The sequence below is a fragment of the Onychomys torridus genome, chromosome 3 (genome assembly GCF_903995425.1).
Source record: "Onychomys torridus chromosome 3, mOncTor1.1, whole genome shotgun sequence".
Taxonomy (NCBI): Eukaryota; Metazoa; Chordata; class Mammalia; order Rodentia; family Cricetidae; genus Onychomys; species Onychomys torridus.
In genome coordinates, this window is record NC_050445.1 from 23740896 (window position 1) to 23761392 (window position 20497).

Genomic DNA, 20497 nt, shown 5'->3' on the forward strand with positions numbered 1-20497 from the left:
GGTCCTGGTTGGAGGAAGTAGGTCATAGTTTTGAAGGTTATATCTTGTTTCAAGCCTTCTTATGGCCCTTTGCTTTCTGACCACCATGCAGTGACCCACCTTCCTCCAACAGTGCTTCTTGCCATGATGTTCTGTCTTATCATGCATAGCCCTAAAAGCAATGAAGCCAGGCTCCTACAGACTGAAACCAGAAACAGAAATAAGCCCTTCTCCTTATGAGTTGCTTTCTTTGATTATTCTGTCACAGTGACTAATAACTTTCTCACACCCACCTGTAACTCCTGTTCCAGGAGATCTGATGTCTTTTCTGACCTTTGAGGGCTGCTGCATATACCCATGCACATACATAAAAGGCAATGCAGGCTTCCAGGAGTTTCTAAAGAACTTTTCTGAATTAATTTTCAGTTACTAATTCTGATTTTGTTGTGGGCACACTATGTCAGAAACATGTGTTTGTGTCATTTTAGAATTTATTTAATAATAACAACTTCACAAGTGACATTGAACTTGTTGGCAATAAATCACTAAGTAACCCTGATTTCACTTGATAGTTTAACTGTTAGCAATTGTATCCTCCTTGGTTCCAGTCTCTATGGCTGACATTAGCTCTCAGCTCACTCAGTGTGTATCACACAATTTTATGTATTAAAATGGCTAAGAATGGGTTCAGGGAGCTACTGCATTCAAAGAGACTGTACTGAGGCAGAGGCAGAGAGCTGACAGAAGCAGAGTATCAGAAGTACCAGTAGGTGGTTGGATGAGGAAGCCAGGCCGGCAGTTGTTGAAAGGTGAAGATCTGCTTTAAAACTCAAGGTAAAGTCAGGCAAGGCAGCGAGACACAGGGCTACAGGCTACCTGGGTATGGGGACATGGCGATGTGAATGGGCTATATCAGTCAGGGGCACCATGCTGAATTGTCGCCCTGTGGACAGAGGTCAGAGCTCTGGTCACTCTTCAGTCTGATGACACATATTCTACTTGATGGTCTGTTGTAATCATACCCTAGTTTAAGGGGTCATTCGTTTTATATGGTCCAAATGTTTGTTGTTCTGATATGTTTGATAAATTCATTAGCCTATTTTTTTCTGATTCTGTGTGTTGTGTGTGTATGTGTGTGTGTGCATGTGTGAAATTGTGCATTTATTTATTTCAAACACATAAATGATGCCTGCTAAAAACACAGTTGGTTTTGAAAGTTGTCAATGAACAAAATGTGTGACGAGGAAGCAAGAATGTCTGTTAACAAGTGCTGTTCGACCTATGCCTGTCTCCAAGATACTGGTTTTCCTGAAAATGTAGTAGAAAATAAGGAATGTTGACTTACAACTTCAAAGATTTACTTATGTATCTCTTAATTATGTGTATGTGTGTGTCTATGTGTGGGTATGTACCTGTGAGCACAGGTACCCTCAAAGACCAGAGGTGTCAGATCCTCTGGAGCTGGAGTTACAGGAAGTTGTGACCTGGACGCTGGGATGAGAATGTTGGGAACTAAACTCAGGTCCTCAGCAGCAAGAGCACCACACATTCTGAACCACTGAGCCATCTCTCCACCCATCTCTTTAAAACACTACATCTTTGGTGATGGTGAGATAGATAGCTTAGCAGGGGAAGGTGCTCACAAGTCATCCTCTACACACATAGTGTGGTATGCACATACCACCCAATCAAACAGAAAAAATGTTTTAAAAAATTAAAATTTTACACCGTTGGCTTTCTTTCTGAGAAATTACAGAGATTCAATTTAATTGATACTGATTTTTCTAATGTACAGACGTCTAACTGCTTTGTGAAGCAGACAGAATAATAATATAGCATCATTCCAGTAATCACACGCCTAAAAACTGGCATCGGTACCAAGATGTAAGCCCATCTCAAGGAGGCAGATGGGTATCCAGAATATCTTACAAGATTTTATTTTAGCAAGAACAACACAGGTAAAAGAAATGGCATACCATGTTACATTAAATATTGGACTACATGACCATAATTTTATAAATTCTACAATTTCATAAGTGATTTCCTTTGTTTAGTTTTAGTTTTTTGTTTTTGTTTTTTTATTTTTGTTTTGTTTTAAGACAGGGTCTCATGCAGCCCAGGCTTGTTTCAAACTCACAATGTAGCTGAGGATGCCCTTGAATTCCTGGTTCTTTTGCATCCACCTCCTTGTGCTGGCATTACATGAGTGCACTGCCACATCTGTTTTATTCAGTGCTGGGGATCAGCTTTGTGCTTGCTAGGCAAGTGCTCTACCAACTGAGCTACATGCCTAGACCAGCTAGTTGCTTTGGAATCATCAAATTTTAGCCTCACTTTAAAAACAAAGGCCTACTTAGTAAGATTATTAAATGAACAATGTACCAGAATTTACATCCTAGAATACCAGGTTAAATAGGAAACATTATTCTAAGATGAGTCAGAAAGTTCTGTTCCTTTTTGGCATCTGTGATGGGCTTTCAGTCGACATACTTTTCTCTCAGGTTATTCTAAGCCACTGCCCACCTCCCCCAACGCCCCCTCCTTCAGAAGTCTTAATTTATGTTATGTGTATGAGTGCTAGCCTGCATGTATGTTTGTGTACCATGTGCATATCTGGTACTCTTGGAGGCCAGAAGAGAATGTCAGACCCTCTGAAACTGGGACCACAGATGGTTAGCTGTCTTGTGTGTGCTGGGAACGAAACCCAGGTCCACTGCAAGATGGCTCTACAGCTCTTAACTGTGGAGCCTTTGGTCTAGCCATCTATATTCCATTTTGCTACTTGAGAGTTGGGCATGGGCAGACTGGATTACCCCTTGCATACTTACTTTCAGCTTTCCTTGATGGAAGCAATAAAGAATTAGTGATGGAAGTGGAGGAACACAAACACCTTCCTGGGACTTGAGAAGCCATCTTTTTTTATTTTTAATTTTTATAGATATCTGGACCACTGCATTAGTCCTCACCATGTTCAAATGAGAGGCAACATCAGAATATATTGACTTTCCCATGGAGAGAGCCTCACTGGGTAAGTCCCCTCTAGTATGGGTGTGACGTGCCAGTGTTTTCCTGTGCTTCTGACTTACTTTCATAGGTTCACAGGTAAGAATATTTTACTTCAGTGAGCAAGTTAGGCATCACTCTGTGCCACGGTTGGTGCTAGGCACATGGTGGCTGTTTACTTGCATACACAAGGGACAGAGTCATTCTTCCTCAGCATTTGTAATTAAAATGGAGTCAATGCTGCTTATAAAGATCAGTCACTCAGGACAAAGCAGGTTGAAAGCTACTCTTTGCACAATGGGAATGACTTAGAGCAGGGCCCGGCCTGGTCCCCACTCAGAGGTTATAATGGACAGTACATTTGAAGGCCACTGTTCAGGGTCACAGGTGTGGTCACCAACACTTCAGATCTGAAGTATCCAAGAGCTGTTACCTCTTGACACCTTAAGAGGTGAGCATATACAAGGTCTTTGTCTCTCCAATTCTTACAGTTTTTCTCTGGAAATAATTTCTGGCAAGAATAAAAGTTTTATTTTGAATGTCCTCAAGCTATGATATAGCCAATTTCTAACACTCATTGAAATCTTACCTCTGATTTATAAGGGACGTCTATCTCTTTTGCCTGCTTAGCTCTCAGTCTCCCTTTACTAACAGCAGAAACCCCCTTTGCACTATCTGTCAGTCAATAGAGTAAGCAGGGACTAGCTCATGAGGGCCAGTGTTTAAGGTATCTTCTCGTGAATTTGGATAGCCCACTGCCACACATAGTCGTTTTCAACATTGCATTGCATCTAAACTCATTACTTAAGACGGGCATGGTGCCACACACCTGTGATCTCAGCTCTTGGGATGTAAGGTGATAAAACTGCAGCAAGTTCAATATACTGTGTTAAAATCAGAAGTTATAGGGGCTGGAGATGTGGCTGGTGGGTAAGATATTTGCCTGGCCCGCACAAAGTTTGATCCTCAGCGGGGCATAAACTGCACATGAAAGCACATGCCTGCAATCTCATTTGAGAGAATCAGGAGTTCAAAGTCATCTTCAGCTACATAGAGAGTTTGAGGCCAACCTGGGCTACATGAGACCCTGTCCAAAAAAAAAAAAAAGGTTAATCTGTACTCAGAAACCATCACTCTGTAATTATTTTACTGCATTTTCTCCTGCTTTATATCAGTAAGATAGAGCTATAGTGGGGTGCACCCCCCCCCCAGCTCAGAAACTACATTGGTAACTTGAAACCTGACACTTTGCTCAGCCTGGGAGGAGGGGACTGGACCTGCCTGGACTGAATCTACCAGGTTGAGCTGAATCCCCAAGGCAGTCTTTTCCCTGGAGGAGATGGGAATGGAGGGGGGACTGGGGGGAAGGCGAGGGTGGGGGCGGGACAGGGGAGGACAGGGGAGCCCATGGCTGATATGTAAAATTAAATTAAATTTAAAAAAAAAAGGAAATTGGAAAAAGAAAAGTGTAGTTAGAGTTTTCCTGCCTGGCCCAGAGCCAGGACAAATCTCTCTTACCCGCCAGTCCCACAGTCGCTCAGACCCAACCAAGAAAGCACACAGAAACTTACATTGTTTACAAACTGTATGGCCGTGGCAGGCTTCTTGTTATCTACTTCTTCTATCTTAAATTAACCCATTTCTGTTAGTCTATACTTTGCCACATGCCTTGTAGCTTACCAGTGTCTTTACATGTTGCTTTTCATGGCAGCGGTAGGCGGTGTCTCCCAACCTTCTACTTCCCAGAATTCTCTACTCTCTTGTCCCGCCTATACTTCCTGCCTGGCCACTGGCCAATCAGAACTTTATTTACACAGAGCAATATCCACAGCAGAAAAGGTTTACAAGGAAGCCGAGAAGCTTTACAAATGAGGATCTTGTCCGACCCTTGTCCCAAAAGTATTCCAACAGGCGTTCCCCAGCACACACTACTCTGTTCACATGGTTCCAATAGTTTGACCACATGTAACAACTCCAGGGTACACTTGTGACCCCTCTGAGGTCACTAAGTGAGTTAATGGAAGCACGAAGCTGTCAATAGTCTTTATCATCACAAATCCAGAGCTGGCTCAAGATGGAAGCAATGTGGACAGTAAAAATGGACTCTTCATGATGTCATTCAACATCTGGATCCAAGCTTGTCTGAAGTGATAACACTCCAAATTCTTCTGTTACATGAATCAATCAGCTGTCCTCTATTTTCAGCCTCTTACTGAAAGCTAATGAGCAATTTTCTACAATTGAAAGAAAATTGGGATCGTTAGTAAGTTACAAAGAAAACAACACAGTCCTGGTATAGCTAAGCGTGCTAGTGAATACATGCCTGTCATCCCAGAGGTCTAGAGGCAGGCAGATCTCTACGAGTACAAGGCCATACTGTCTGTATAGTGGGTTGCAGGCCAGCCAAGGCTACCCAGTGAGACCCTATCTCAAGTGAACAGAACAAAAAACAATGGCATGATACTTGGAGTGATGGTTACATCCCATAGTTTTCCTGGGGGAGCCAAATCCATACACTAAGAAGACTGCTGAATTTGTAGGTTTTCTGATTGTCCTGGATGGCAGAATATTTGGTTAGATTTGTTTATTGAGATCCATGCTTTCATCATCCTAACCCTGTAGGTACCCTGTGAGAAGTCCAAGCTCCCAGGGAAACACCCCCTGTGAGAACATCAGCTGTCACACAAGCTTGGTGTCGCATGTGCGTGAAAAATGATAAAGCTGGAGGCTGAAAGTACACACTGTTTGTGGAAGGAGCCTGGAGTACAAGATCAAAGATTGGATCACTAACCCAGATTTTCCCATGATTTGAAACCAAATGCCTCACATCCACAGGGGCCAGTATTCTGGGAAGTGAGGAGGTGATGCCCAGGGAAGCCAAGACTGTTCATTACCACCTCAAAGTCTGGGATTCTGCTCTAAGCATTTGAGTTACACTCATTCTCCAATGTTCAAACCATTTCTCTCAAAGCTAAATGAAATGGTTGGGTAAATCACATTTCTGGAAAAAAAGGCTCATTTTCACACCCCACCTCTACACCGAGACAGAGTAGATATGTATGTAGCACTGGTGGTCCTGGAACTCACTATGTAGACCAGGCTGGCCTCTAAACTTGCAGAGATCCTCTTGCCTCCGCCTCCCCAGTGCTGGGAATAAAGGTGTGCACCACTATGCCGACTCCATTTTCACCTTTCTAATCCCAGGGAGGGGAGTAAACATGACAAATGTCTTCAGGATGGGGATTGTGGGGGAGGAGGAGATTTTGTAGTCTGTGTTCTGGCTTCTCATGTGTCTGGGATCACAGACACTAATTAAATTAATAAAAAGGCATTTTGTTAAAACATGTGCCTCACACCTGCTGTGTCACAGGGGCAGGTTTCTCCTGGTGTGATAGGACAGTTTCACTACCTGACAAAGAAGGCAGACAGAAAGTCACAGCTAGAGGAACACAGACAATATGTCCCTGATTTACTTTCCCCAACAAATGTCGACTAATTTGTGATGACATGTTTAGGAAAGCAGACATTTTGGATTTGACATTCTCAATTACTTGGGGCATGACAACTTTGCTTAATAGTTATTATCAGGACAAGAAATTACATCCTGTCCTCATCCAATTAAGGACGGGGATGATAAACGGCGAAGTAGTAGCTTTAGACAACATGAGGAAGATACTACCTCCCCGTGAGAATGCTTTTGCTGAATGGACTTCTGGAATTATCTTATTATTTAATTTATTTTTAAAAATTTTGTGCATAGCTGAAAATAACTTGATTTCACTTTTATTCTTCAGAATATTTTTACTTATTCCTTGACATTTTCATACATGTATACAAAGTATCTTGATCATATCCACCCCAACTCCCCCTCACTCCCTGTACCCACCCATATCCTCTGGAACAGTGGCCTCTTCTATTTTCAATTTTTTTTTTTAATGGCTCACTGAGTCCAGGTGTTGCCTATATGAGCACGAACAACTTACCAGTGACCACATACTCACTTATGCTTTATTATCAACCTTTAGCCACAGGACATATCTTCAGGAAAGCTAGAGAACTCTCTTTCCTATGCACTTGAAGTCATGACTTCTATTATAGAATGAGGGTCAATAAGCTTTTTCTGAAAAGGACCAGCTGGCAATATTTCATGCTTTGTGAATTTTTTTGCTCTGTCTGAATGAGCTCATTCTGCTATTGTGGTAGAGAAAATATCTATGGACAGCACATAGATTAATGTATGCAGCTATGTTTCAATAACATTTTATTAATTAAAAGCAGATATCAGTCTGGTAAAACATCTTTCTTTACCTATTCATTTGTGTGTGCGGTGTGTGGGGGGGTGTAGATTGGTCCTGTATCTTAGCTGTTGTGACTAGAGCATCAGTAAATACTATACCTGGTAAATATGCACAATCAGAAAGTTTTCAATGTTTAAGCAGATGGAAATGTTAATTACCTGGTTTGATCATTCTGCATTGCACATATGTATTTATTATCACATTATAGCCCATACATTTGTACCATTGAAGTAATAATAAAAAAGGGAAGATACTGAGGATAACTGGTAGCTTCTGCCTCAGTGGGCAATGCAAAGGGGTCTGGGAGCTGCCTCAGCAGGGGAAGATGCTGGCTGTGAAAGCCTGGTGACTGAGGTAATCTCCAGATCCCACCAACAAAACCAGATGTGGTATACACCTGTGGCCCTGGCACCCCTACAGCAAGATGAGGGGGCAGAGACAGGAGAATTGCTCAGAGGCTCAGGGCCAGCTAGACTAGCATGTGCACACACACACACACACACACACACACACACACACACACACACTCGCACCTTTCAAAAATGAAATACTTCACTGGTAGTATTAATTCTCCCCTTTATTATAAAATTATTATCAATAGGAGATGCCAGTAAGATGATGTAGCAGAAGACATATTTGTCCAGGCTCCTTGGAAGGAGAGTGAGTGACTTCCAGTTGGGGGATATGTTTGTCATGCTGACTCTTATTTTGCTCAAGTAAAAATCTCAGGTCTTGCCTGACCTTGGCAAGACATTGCTAGATTCAAAGTTCCACGAAGTAAGCATTCATTCTGAAGAGAAGAAACAGTAGCAGGCTCTTCTCTCTCTCATTGCTAGCCTGCTGCAGGGCTCTAATATGTTACTTAATTAAACTGTAAGGCTCCCCCTTTCTTCTGGTGGGCAGGGAGAAGGGAAAGAGGGTCACACCAGAGAGCAGCCACGAGCAAAAGAAACCCTGTGGGATCATAAAAAATATGCTGTGGGAATTTTATGTGTCACTAATTGTATGTACCTTTTTCTTTTGAGTGTGAAGGTAACATGTGGTTTTCACACATCAAATGCAACTATACAAGTAAAGAATTGAGTTCCATAATCCATCTTGCCCAGTTGCTCCTAGATTTTATCTTCCTGTCCCAACAAAGTCTGGGCCAGGAGGATTTCTATCATATTTTCTGTTGCGTCCAGACTTCTTAAGTGAGATATGCTAGTCTACAAACTGCTTCTCCATTCCATTTCCTCTATTAAGATTCAGTTAGTAGATGGGATATTACCTACAAGATCCCCTTTCAAAGTACTGACTACCGTCAGATCTATTTTCTATTACCCAGACTCCTAATTACGTATGTACCAGGAAAGGTATTTAATTAAACTCTCAAACATTTTTACTGCATGGAACAGACTGGAATGACAGTGACCTTTTGATGTCCACACCTGTGAAAGGAAACTAAGAAAGTTAGAAAGCGGCCGTGGAACTGACGGAAGCTTAGCGATCACTTCCCTCCAATCCCTGAGTTGACAGAGAGCAGCCCAGGCTCCGAGGAAGAAAGTGATATGCACAGCTAGTTAATAATACAGCGTGGTAGAAATCCAGGCCTTCTGGTCCATAGAAACACCGCACCCCGCACTCCACCAGAGGACTGGTTCAGCCGGGTGCTTGTAGGAAATGGGAGCAGGCCTGCAGGCAGCAGGGAGGCCTTGGCTTCTTCCGGGAAGGTCCCCTGTTCTCTGAGACAAGAACACAGCACAGCTGCCACATAGAGACCTCCCTGGGACATGCAGGGAGTGTGCCGTGAAAGGAGTACAAGCTGGCCTTCAGCAGCATTTGTGGGCCTGTGGCTGTCACATTCTGGGGTGCCTCATGGGTTTTCCAGTGGTCAAATCTATGAGGCGTTGGACTTAAGTGGCCTATTGTATGACAGTTCGGGGAAGAAAGGACATTTAGACCACATGAAGAGTTTAGCAATATTTCTTCCCAAATGGTTGGAGATTACTAACAACAACAACAACTGTAGTTAGAGTTTTCCTGCCTGGTCCAGTCAGGACAAATCTCTCTTACCCGCCAGTCCCACAGTCGCTCAGACCCAACCAAGAAAGCACACAGAAACTTACATTGTTTACAAGCTGTATGGCCGTGGCAGGCTTCTTGTTCTCTACTTCTTCTATCTTAAATTAACCCATTTCTGTTAGCCTATACTTTGCTACATGGCTTGTGGCTTACCAGTGTCTTTCCATGTTGCTTGTCATGGCGGCGGCTGGCAGTGTCTCCCCAGCCTTCTACTTCCCAGAATTCTCTTCTCTCTTGCCCCACCTATACTTCCTGCCTGGCCACTGGCCAATCAGAACTTTATTTACACAGAGCGATATCCACAGCAAACAACAACAACAACAACAACAACAACAACAACAAAACATATTAAACAACTATGTGTGCTACCATAGTTTTGTAAGATCCATAAATATTTAGTGTCTTCGTCTCTTCTCTAGTTGTTGTGATCAAGAGCAGTTTAAGGGAGGAAGGGCTTATAGTTCTTGAAGTGAGGCAGCAGGAGTTTGAAGCAGCTGATCGCATGTTGCTCACTGTTGGATGCAGAAAGCAGTGGATGGATGCTGTTACCGCTCATCACTTTTCCTTACTAGGACCTATCCAGGGAATGGTGCTACCCACAGTGGGCAATTTTTCCTACCTCCATAAAAGCAATCAGCAGTGATGGTGCAGTTTAATCCTAGCACTTGGGAGGCAGAGGCAGAGGCAGAGGCAGGAGGATTTCTGTGAGTTCCAGGACAGCCAGGACTACTGAAACCCTGTATCAAAAAAAAAAAAAAAAAAAGATTTCCCTCCTCAGGCATGCCCAAAGTCTCATAGATGCATATAAATATGTGGGCATTCACATAACATAGATATAAAGTACACGTGTCTTACATGTAGATATTATGTATATATCTATAGTATGAGTATAATGGTAATGCATGTATAGTGTTTTTATGTATATATGTCTAGGTATGCACATATAAATAGTACACCTGTTATTTGTATATATTATATTTATAGAAGACAGGTATACATCTATATGTATATTATATGCATATATATTTATTTATGTGTGCTCACATGTATCTATAAAAATTTTATCCACTTATGAAGACAACCTTGGAAGTTAATAATTAAGATGTTGGAACTTATCATAAATATGTTTATATATATACACATATATATGAATATATGCAAATCTTTCTTTCTCCATATATGAAGATACTGTGAGGCCCCTCTTTCTCTCTGTGTGTATATATCTGTGTATAATGTACACTCTTCTCTCCCTTTTTCTTCCTTTTCTTTACCATTGAGAAGTTTGGGAGGAAAGAGAAAGGGGAAGGAAGAAAGAACATAACCTGATGGTCCAAAAGATATGCAAAGAAGGGATGAAGATGTAGCTCACAGCTGGAGTGCTACCTTAGCATGGGTGAAGCTCTGGATTTGATTCACGGCACCACCCAAACAAGAATGCCAGAGCATTGGTATGAAAAAAATAAATGCTTAATCATAGTGATGCTCTTTTGGAATCACAGGTGTTTTGGATAAAATCAAGTCACTTGGAAAGATCACTGTAATATGGAGGAAGTGCTTTTTCTTTTAAATTTTTATTTTATGTGCATGGTTTTCTTTTTCGAACCTATGTTTGTGTATCACTTGCATGACATATCCATGGTGGTCAGAAGAGGGCATTAGATACCCTAGGCCTGGAGTTACAGGGCGTTGTGAGCTGCTAGGTGGGTGCTGGGATTCAAACCCAGGGCCTCTGCAAAATCATCAAGTGTTCTTAACTGTTGACCCATTTCTCCAGCCCTCTTATTTTGTTACTTTCTAAAACCAATAGTATCTACTTCACATTGAACGCCATTAGAGCAAAAGCATTAGGAAGGAAGGGCCATTTAATGAGAGTTGTCATTGACCTCCTAACTGCTTACTTGAAGCATATAAATAATTTTAAGTGGAGAGAGTTGTCAGATGTGATTAAGATCAGAGTCTCATATTTATGCAGCACACAGGTTATCTGATGACCACAAAAAGAAGTCAGGGTTCTATGTAGGGAAGGCTCTTAGGAGCCTGTTCCATGAGGGTGTACTGCAGTAGGGACTCTGGATTGTGAAGTCATCTGAGAAGAGCATGCATGGCTTTCAAGATGAGAGTCCCTGAGCAAAGACAAGAGATGTGATTTTAAGTTTAAGATTCGCTAGATGTTCAGTTTCTGAAATGAAATGTGTTATTTCCTGCTACCTAAAAACCCTGACATGTATTCTGAGAACAGAATAGCCTGGTATCATTTAATTCAGTCATGAAACATCACTGAGAACCTCCCATAGGCCAGAAGCTCTTCAATGTTCTTGGGATATAGTGGGGAACCAGAAGTTCCTTCTCCAAAGACCCACCTTCTCTGGTGTGGAGATAGGCAATAATGAACAAAGCAAAATGATTCTGAAGGAAGAAGAACTCACCCCTGCAGCAGCAGGGAACAGTGAAGCATAGATGGAGCCATGTGGGGTGCACCACAGAGGATGGACATTCTCCACAGGGGGACAAAGCCCATCATCCTAGAGCAAAGGAGCCTGAGCTGAGGACTGAAGGAGGAGGAGAGGCACTTCTGGCAGAGTGACCAGCAATGGAGAAGGCACAGAAGAGAAACATCAGGGTGCATACTAGGAACAAAAACAGAAATGACTAGTGTGGTTGGAGAAGAGATTTAGGAGAGAGGGGAGAGCAGTATGGGAAGGGGAGAGGGATTGGGGGAGAGCATGAAGCTGATTATGTTAGATTTTTTAATAATCAGAAATTTACTTTAAGAGCAATGGGAGACCACTATTACAATTTTCAAAAGGAAGTGACATGATAAAATTTCACTTAATAAGGACTTCTTGATGTTAGTGTGAAAACTAGGTTAGAATTGGGGCAAGTTCACATGCAGAGACCATCCTGGAGTTCTGTAGGACAGTTGAGGGAGAGATGGTGGGTGGCATGGTGGTAGGAAGGGTAATGAAGGCTTCAATGAGAGCCAACATCTTCTATGTGCAAAATGTCCTTTGAATGCCTTTTTTGATTGTTTGGTTTTCTGAGACAGGGTCATGCTAAGTAACCCAGCCTGATCATTAACCTGATACCTTCTTGTCTTAGCTTCCCAAGCACTGGAATCACAGACCTGTGCTTCTATGCCTGGTGCTTTTGACATGCATGAACTCAGAGAATACTAGTGTCCACACGAGGAAGGTTCCATTATCATCTCTTATGTTGTATCAGTGAAGAAACTAGAGAGATGCTAAGCTACTTTGTTATGGAATATTAGTTGGGAATGTGTTACATTTGTTTATGCTATAGAACATTTGTTTAATGATGCAAAGATGTGTTGCATTCTTTTATGTTGCATTTGTTTAACTCTGTGAAACTGTGTTACTTTGCCTGTCTAAAATACCTGATTGGTCTAATAAAGAACTGAATGGCCAATAGCGAGACAGGAGAAAGGATAGGTGGGGCTGGCAGGCAGAGAGAATAAATAGAAGGAGAAAAAGAGAAGAGGAGGAGTGAGAAAAGGAGGAGAGAAGACACCACGGGCCAGCCACCCAGCTATCCAGCAAGCCAAGGTGTAAGAGGTAAAGAAAGGTATATAGAATAGAGAAAGATAAAAGCCCAGAGGCAAAAGGTAGATGGGATAAGATAAATCACACATGGAGGCTTATTCTTAATTATGAATGCCTGGCTTTAGCTTGGCTTATTTCTAGCCAGCTTTTCTTAACTTACCCCATCTACCTTTTGCCTCTGGGCTTTTCATTTTCTATTCCTGTATACCTTCCTTTGTTTCTTACTCTGTGGCTTGCTGTGTAGCTGGGTGGCTGGCCCCTGGAGTCCTCCTCCTCTCAGATTTCTCCCTCCATAGATTCTCTCTGCCTGCTAGACACGCCGATCCTTTCTCCTGCCTTGCTATTGGCCAGTTCTTTATTAGACCATCAGCTGTCTTAGACAGGCACAGTAACACAGCTTCACAGAGTTAAACAAATGCAACATAAACAAAAGTAACACACCTTAAAATAATATTCTACTACACATGTGATATGTGGGAGCTGGGTGGCAGCTCCCTCAAAGAGCAAAGAGGAAAAAACAACCAACTACACGACTCGCTGTGCCCAAAGATTTACCTGGGATTGAAACCCTAGTGTCTGACTCTAGGTTTACATTGAGGATCTTGAGGTAAAGGAAGAGGTCTGGATAATGATTGGTTAACAGTGCCATCTTTCCCTGGGAGAAGAAGGAGGTTTGTTTTTGTTTGTAAGAGATTGTTGAATTAGAGATGTCACATGGAGATACCCAAAAGGGTTACAGATCTACTGCTCCAAAGCCAGGTCAAGACTTGCAAAGGCACATTTGGAGACATCAATGCAGATTATAACCAGAGCCAAGAATAGATGAAATTGCCCAGAGAAAGCATTTAAGATGATTAGGGAAGCTAGCCCCACACCCCCAAGGGACATTGACATTTTAAGAGTGGGTATGAGAAAAGTTGCTTGAAAATGAGACTGACAGGATGTGGCGAGAGAAGTCTAAAGGGATCAGAGGAATTTAAAGTCATAGAACTCAAGGGAGGAAATGCTTCCACCAAGAGAAGGTCTGCAGGCCAGGTCAAGGGCTGCCCAGCAGGTCAGGGCTGAGATGCTCATGTTAGGCTTGGCAGCAGCCCTGCTGGATAAGCAGATGGGCATGGGAAATGTGCACAGGGAGGGTCCATTGGCTCAAGAGGGGACAAGAATGGGGGTGGTTATGGGAAGCAAGTTTGTTTGACTTTAAAACTACAAGAACCATCTGTCTGTGTGCTGAGGGGATGGCTTGGCTCATAAAGTCGTTTTGGCACAAGCATGAGGACCTGAGTTTGGAAGCCCAGGACTCAGGTAGAAAATCAAATGTGGTGTCCTGCACCTATAATCCCAGAGCTGGAGAGGCAGACAGGAGAATCCCTGAAATTTGCTGGCCAGCCAGTCTTGAGGAATTAGTGGGTTCCACATTCACTGAGAGACACTAATCTCAAAAAAATAAGGTAGAAAATGATACAGGAAGGTATCTGACATTGACCTCTATCTGGTGTCTACCCCATGAAAATGTACATATGCATACCCTACTATACCCCCCTACACACAGATAAAGAACCATGTATATGCATCCACTTCAGTACTGCCACTGACCAAGTCCTTCAGAAGAAGATATGTAAGAGGGAGCAGAGAAAAGGGAAGAACAAAGCAAATATTCTTTGGAGAGAAGATGGGACTCAGGGCATAGATAGAGGAGAATGCTTTACAGGGAAAGTGTGTCCACTGTGAGTGGACGAAGGTTTTCTTTAGGTCTGATGGTGTGAATCTGTACATTTCTCATCAAAGGACATCACTTCAAGGGAGAGGCTGTGGGGCTGAGTTTGAAGAAAGAGGATAAAAATGTGAAATAACTGAAGTGGGTATTCAGAGAGTAGAGTACAGAGAAGTCATGGCTGGCTGGCTGCACCGAGGGTCCACGCAAAGGGCAGCACCAATCTCTGAGGTTATCATTTGTTCCCAAATGGAGCTTGCAGCCTAGGTGGACAAAAAGATCAGAAACCTTGGCTTGATACCAGTTGAGTTTTGCTAGGTGTCTGGGAAAGTGGACTGTGGAGACGATAGAACAAGAGAGTCGAGGGTCTGCAAGGGATGAGGTGAAAGGGTGAGCCACAGACCTCTGCAGGATGGGGAAGTGGGAGAGGGTGGATTCATACTCAGCTTCTATGATGGCCTCCTTCTCTCTGGGCAGACTGCCCTGGGCTTTGTGCTTTCATCTGTAAGTAAGCATGCTGGCTAGATTCTGATTAACATCCTTTCCAGTTCTCAAATTCCATGATTCAGTTTGGCAAAAGTTTAAGTACTCTCTGGATATAAGGGAGGGACATTGCCAACTTCCTCTAGTCTCTGGGACTAAACAACCTTCATTCTGCTGAGGAAGCAAATTCCATTGATCTTCCCAGACCATTGATGAAATTCTTTAATTTTTCCTACAACGATATGCAAAATGTTCAAAGCTCTGCCCAAAATAAGCTTGTTGTAGCTGCCAGCACTCCAACCCTGCGGGAAGTTTCCCAATCTGAACTTGGTTCAATCCAACTCAAAACCAAATTACATTTCTGAGCATCTGCTTTGCATAAGTTACTGGGATGGCAGTTGAAAGAAATACAGAGACAAGAGAATGGCCATCTCTGTTCTCTTTAGAGCTTAGCAGGAAGCTGGTAAGTATGTGTGCAAGGGGTAGAAATCTTTGCATTCAAGCCAGGTAAGAAAGAATAATTTCTTTTTCTATTTCCTTTAATAAGTTAATGTCTATTTTGAGCCCTACATTTTATCAAATGGAAATAAACTCCCGAGGGGTCCTCATCACTTTTGGGGTTGTGCCTAATTCTCGGGGCTTGCATAATCTGAAAGCACCAGGAGTTGCCTTTCTGGTCCTGACAAACATGGTCAGCATTGCCTGCCACACACTCTGTGGTTTTTCTTTATCAGCACATGCGCACAGCCATGACAGTGCACTCTTCAGTTAGAAGGTCCCTTCAAGGTCTACCCTTCGAGTTTTCTTGCTACTTTTAGCCTTTTGGGGGTTGCATGTTAATCAGTGTGCCTCTTCCTCTTATGCTTAAACACACCACATACTGATTTTTTTTTTTTTTTAAATGAGGTCTTGCTCCCACCCTGTGGTTGTCCTTGGAGCACAGGGCAAAATGCATTTTAGCTTTCTGCATTTGCTTCCATCTTTCCTTCTTATGTCTCATTTAGAGACTCTGGTTTGGGAAGTATGGACATGTGAGATAGAGTCCTGTTACAAATGATGTCTGATTCCCTGCCCTTTTGCCTTGCCGTGAGCCGTTTCTGTCAATAGGAAGATCCTCTCTGTCTCTTTTCCACCCTCCCACATCCTTCTTATGAAACACGCGTGAGTGAAGAACTGGTTGAACGTGGTGGAGGGGTCAATGCAGGGGGTGATTCCCTTGTGAAAGAGTGTGGAAGGGAAACATGGAAGCTGTGGCATCCAGGCAGAAACAGGGCGTTAAGAGATGGACAAGCTTGGTGCTCTGCAGGTTCTAAGTGCATCCGTAGAGATCATTGTGTATACATAAAAAGCCACTTCCCTTTAAGTCATCTGAGAGGCAATGGGCCTACTGGAAGGATTCTAGGCAGCCCACTTGAGAACGAGAGAAACCAGAGCAGCAAAGGTCTACTTCCGGGAGGAACTCAAGAGCCTACTTCCGGGCGGAAGTAGCTACATCAGTTCTCACTATAATCTCGTCCGGTGTGTTCACACTCAGAAGTGAGTTCACAGAAGGCAGGACCAGATTATGTGGATGGGGGTCACACTACTTTCCTGGTGAGCAGCTCATGTAACTGTACCAGTGGGCAGGCTTTCTCTCCCTAAAAAACTCAACAAATCCATGTAGAATGGAAAGAAGCTGTTCTCCCAAGGCAATGGAGAGGAGGGATGAGGACGTGAGCTCCATCGAGGAAACGAGGCAGGCTCAGAGCAGAGGGCAGGCCTGAGAGGCTTAACATGGTTCTGATAGACAGAGAAAGGACATAAAGACAGGAAAAGGAATGGATGCTCCAGGCAGGAGGACTTGAGCAATGGCTCAGCCTTGGGTAATATGGCCCTGGTTCAGAAACTGTGTGAGAAGAGCTTCTTCTGGAGCCTGGGACAGGAGAAGAGGTGAGAGGTAAGGTTGGTTGATGACAGGGCTGACACTATTGTAGCCATAGTGGGAAATTAGAGAGTGCTGTGGCATAAATTGTATTCTTCCTCAACTTATAACTGAATTGGTAACTCCTAACAACCTCAGAACGTGACTATACGTAGGCCTAGGTGCATATGCATCCAACTATTCAACATTGTGACATGACGTTGTTGTCTACAAGGTTCATGTCTGAGAACTGTGCATTCAAGTTACAAAAAAAATTACAAGAAAAGTTTCATCGTATTTTAAATAAGTTTATGATTTTGTGCTCATTCATAGCTACCCTGGGGTGGGTGTGGCCGGCCTGTGGACAGCAGGTTGGACATGCCTGTGGGGAGCTATATAAAGGGGTAATTAAGTTAAATTGATCAGGGTGGACACAATCCAATTATTATCAGAAGGGGAAACTGGGACACAGATAGGGAGTGAGGGCCAGATGTAGATCCAGTGAGAAAAAAGTCATCTACAAGGGAAGGCCAGAGTCCTGAAAGAAACCAGCCCCTCTGACACATTTGAACTCAGACCAGGATCACGAGGAAAGAAATTTCTGTTTTTAATGATCATCCAGAGTGTGGCACCTGGGTTATGGCAGCCCCTAAAAGGGAATAGTGGTGCTTCTCTTATTTTGCAAATAATGGCTACCTGTGGAAACTCAGATGACTCAAAACATTTTTTTACATGTATATAGATACTTCACTTGTATGCATGTCTGTGTACCATGCATACGCCTGGTGCCTTTGGAAGCCAGAAGAGGGGGTTGGATCCCCTGGAACTGGAGGCACAGATAGTTGTGAGTCACGATGAGGGTGTGGGAACCTGAACCTGGGTCTTCTGGAACAGCAAGTGCTCTCAACTCCTGAGCCATCTTTCTTTCTAAAGAACCTTTTCTTTTTTTTCCAGCCATGGAAACTTTTTAAAGAGGGAAATTGCATAGTTAGATTAATGCTTCAAGAACATGGGTCTAACAACGGTGTGGGGAAGGGTTTAGGGAGGCCAGGGAGTAGCTACTGCAGAAATCATCTTTGGATGATAGTAATGATGGGAAGGGAAAGGGAAGAGGGAGGGGTCGGTCAGCTATTTCAGAAACGGAATTTACAACCCTGGATGTCAAATTAATGTTGGAGGAGAGATTTTCCTAACCTGTTCATGGCGCAAGAAGGGTAATAAAAGAGGATTCTTGATAAGTAACAAAAATCCAATTCAAGTCACTTAAGGACAAATGGAATTTATTGGCTGATGATTATAAAATTCAAGGGATTGCAGTTGGCTCCACACAGTCTTGGCACCAGGTGCTCCATCACTGTCTTTTTCTCAGGTCTTAGCAAGGCTTTCCTTCTTGGGCTTTGCCTCAGTGCCTCAGATGTGGTCAGGAAAATGGTGGTGTCATCTTTAAAGGTCATAATCCAAGAAGAAAGACACCTTTTTACTCCTAGTGTCTCTACGTTAATTCCTAGTCAGGTACTTGCCTCTTTGGAGGCCCCGTTACTATGGTCAGGGGGATGAGGGCCAATGACTGACAAAGCTTTGGCTCCTAGTAGCTCCATTTGGGTCATACTGGAAACTTTTGATAGTCCTGGTTGATATCCAGGGAAAAGAAGAAGAGGAGGAGGGGGAGAGGAGGAGGAGGAGGAGGAGGAGGAGGAGGAGGAGGAGGAGGAGGAGGGGAAACTGATGTGATGACCAAGTTCTTGTCACCTCAGCCCTGAGGAGGAAAAGACAGGAGGATCTTTGGCACTTGGGGAGTTCCAGGTCAACAAGAGATCCTGGCCAGGTACCTTTAATCCCAGCACTCGGGAGGCAGAGCCAGGCAGATCTCTATGAGTTGGAGGCCAGCCTGGTCTACAAAGTGAGTTCCAGGAAAGTCGCAAAGTTACACAGAGAAACCCTGTCTTGAAAAAACAAACAAGCAAACAAACAAAAACAACAAAACAAAACAAAAACAAGAGATCCTGTCTCAAATAAAAAAGGTGAAGGAATGGTATCTAAGACTGCCCTCTGGCACACAAACAACGACGCTCATACACACATGCACACACATACATGAAAAAAAACAACAACAGAGAAGAGGGTCAGGTAACCACAGATATGTGTTTAATGAGTTAGACATGTTGTTTTTGAAAGTGCCAATACTGAGTCAGGAACTCCTTCATGGCAGGCTTGGGGGAGTAGAAGGGGGTAGGGATGGCAGAGAGACAGACTGAGGTTGAGATTTACCCAGAGACCAATGGGTGGGTTTTCTAAGAAAGACAGTAGTGAGGCTGGAGAGATGGCACAGAGGTTGAGAGCACCGACTGCTCTTCCAGAGGACCTGGGTTCAATTCCCAGCACCCTCATGGCAGCTCACTACCTTCTGTAACTCCAGTTCTAGGGGATCCAGTACTCCCTTCTGGCCTCTGCAGGCATGTGGTCACACAGACATGTGCTACACAGACAGACACGCAGGCAAAACACCCATTTACATAAATAAATACAATTGTTAAGAAAGACGGTAGCAGTAGGAAAAGTGGTCTCTGGGCTGGCTGCCTACCATTATGGAATTTCTGTATTTGGACAAAGAGAGAAGGATGAAAGTACTGGAGTGTTTAGATGGGAGAAGGCCACTTAGGATCAGAAGTTTGTCACATCCCAGCAATTGAAGGATTCTAGAAAGCTGCGGGAATTGTTTTCAAAAGCAAAAGAGTAGGAGGACTGAAGGCAGGCAGGAAAAGGCAGGAGTCATTGGATGCTTGAGGTACCACTGGTGAACGCCTAATGCTCTTTAGGCAGGGAGTAGCGTCATTAAAGAAGGAACTTTGTGGCTCTGAAGAGATGGCTTATTGGGTAAATGCACTTGCTAACAAGTTGGAGGACCTGAATCCAACCCCCAGGATCCACATGGTACAACTGACAGCTGCAATTTGTCCTCTGATTTTATTATGGCATGTATACACACACACACACACACACACACACACACACACACACACACACACAAACACACACACACAATTTAAAAAATAAATAAATAAAATGGAAAGGAAGAATGTTTTTGTGCTTGTTCATTGGGTGGTTTCACTGCATAACCAGACTGGCCTAGGACTCACCATCCTCTTGCTTCTAGCATCCCTGTTAGCATTGCAGGGTAAGCTGCTTGCCTGGTAAATGATTACATTTTTCAAAGCATACATTTTAAAGAGCAATCATCAGTCATAAAGGTCATGACAAGGTGAGGCATCATAATAGACTCAGAGATTTTGACTTTATTGGCATTGTATGACATAACTTATTAACTCCTGGGTATCTTCATTGGTTTGAGGAGGAAGGTGCTGAGGCCCTAAAGGGGTCAGTGACATGACATGTAGCAGGAATCTTAAGGTACTTATTAATAAAATCAAACCCGAGGCCAGTTATTGGGGTAAATGCTGGAAGATCAGAGAGACAGAACAGGCCACAGCTACCTCACCTT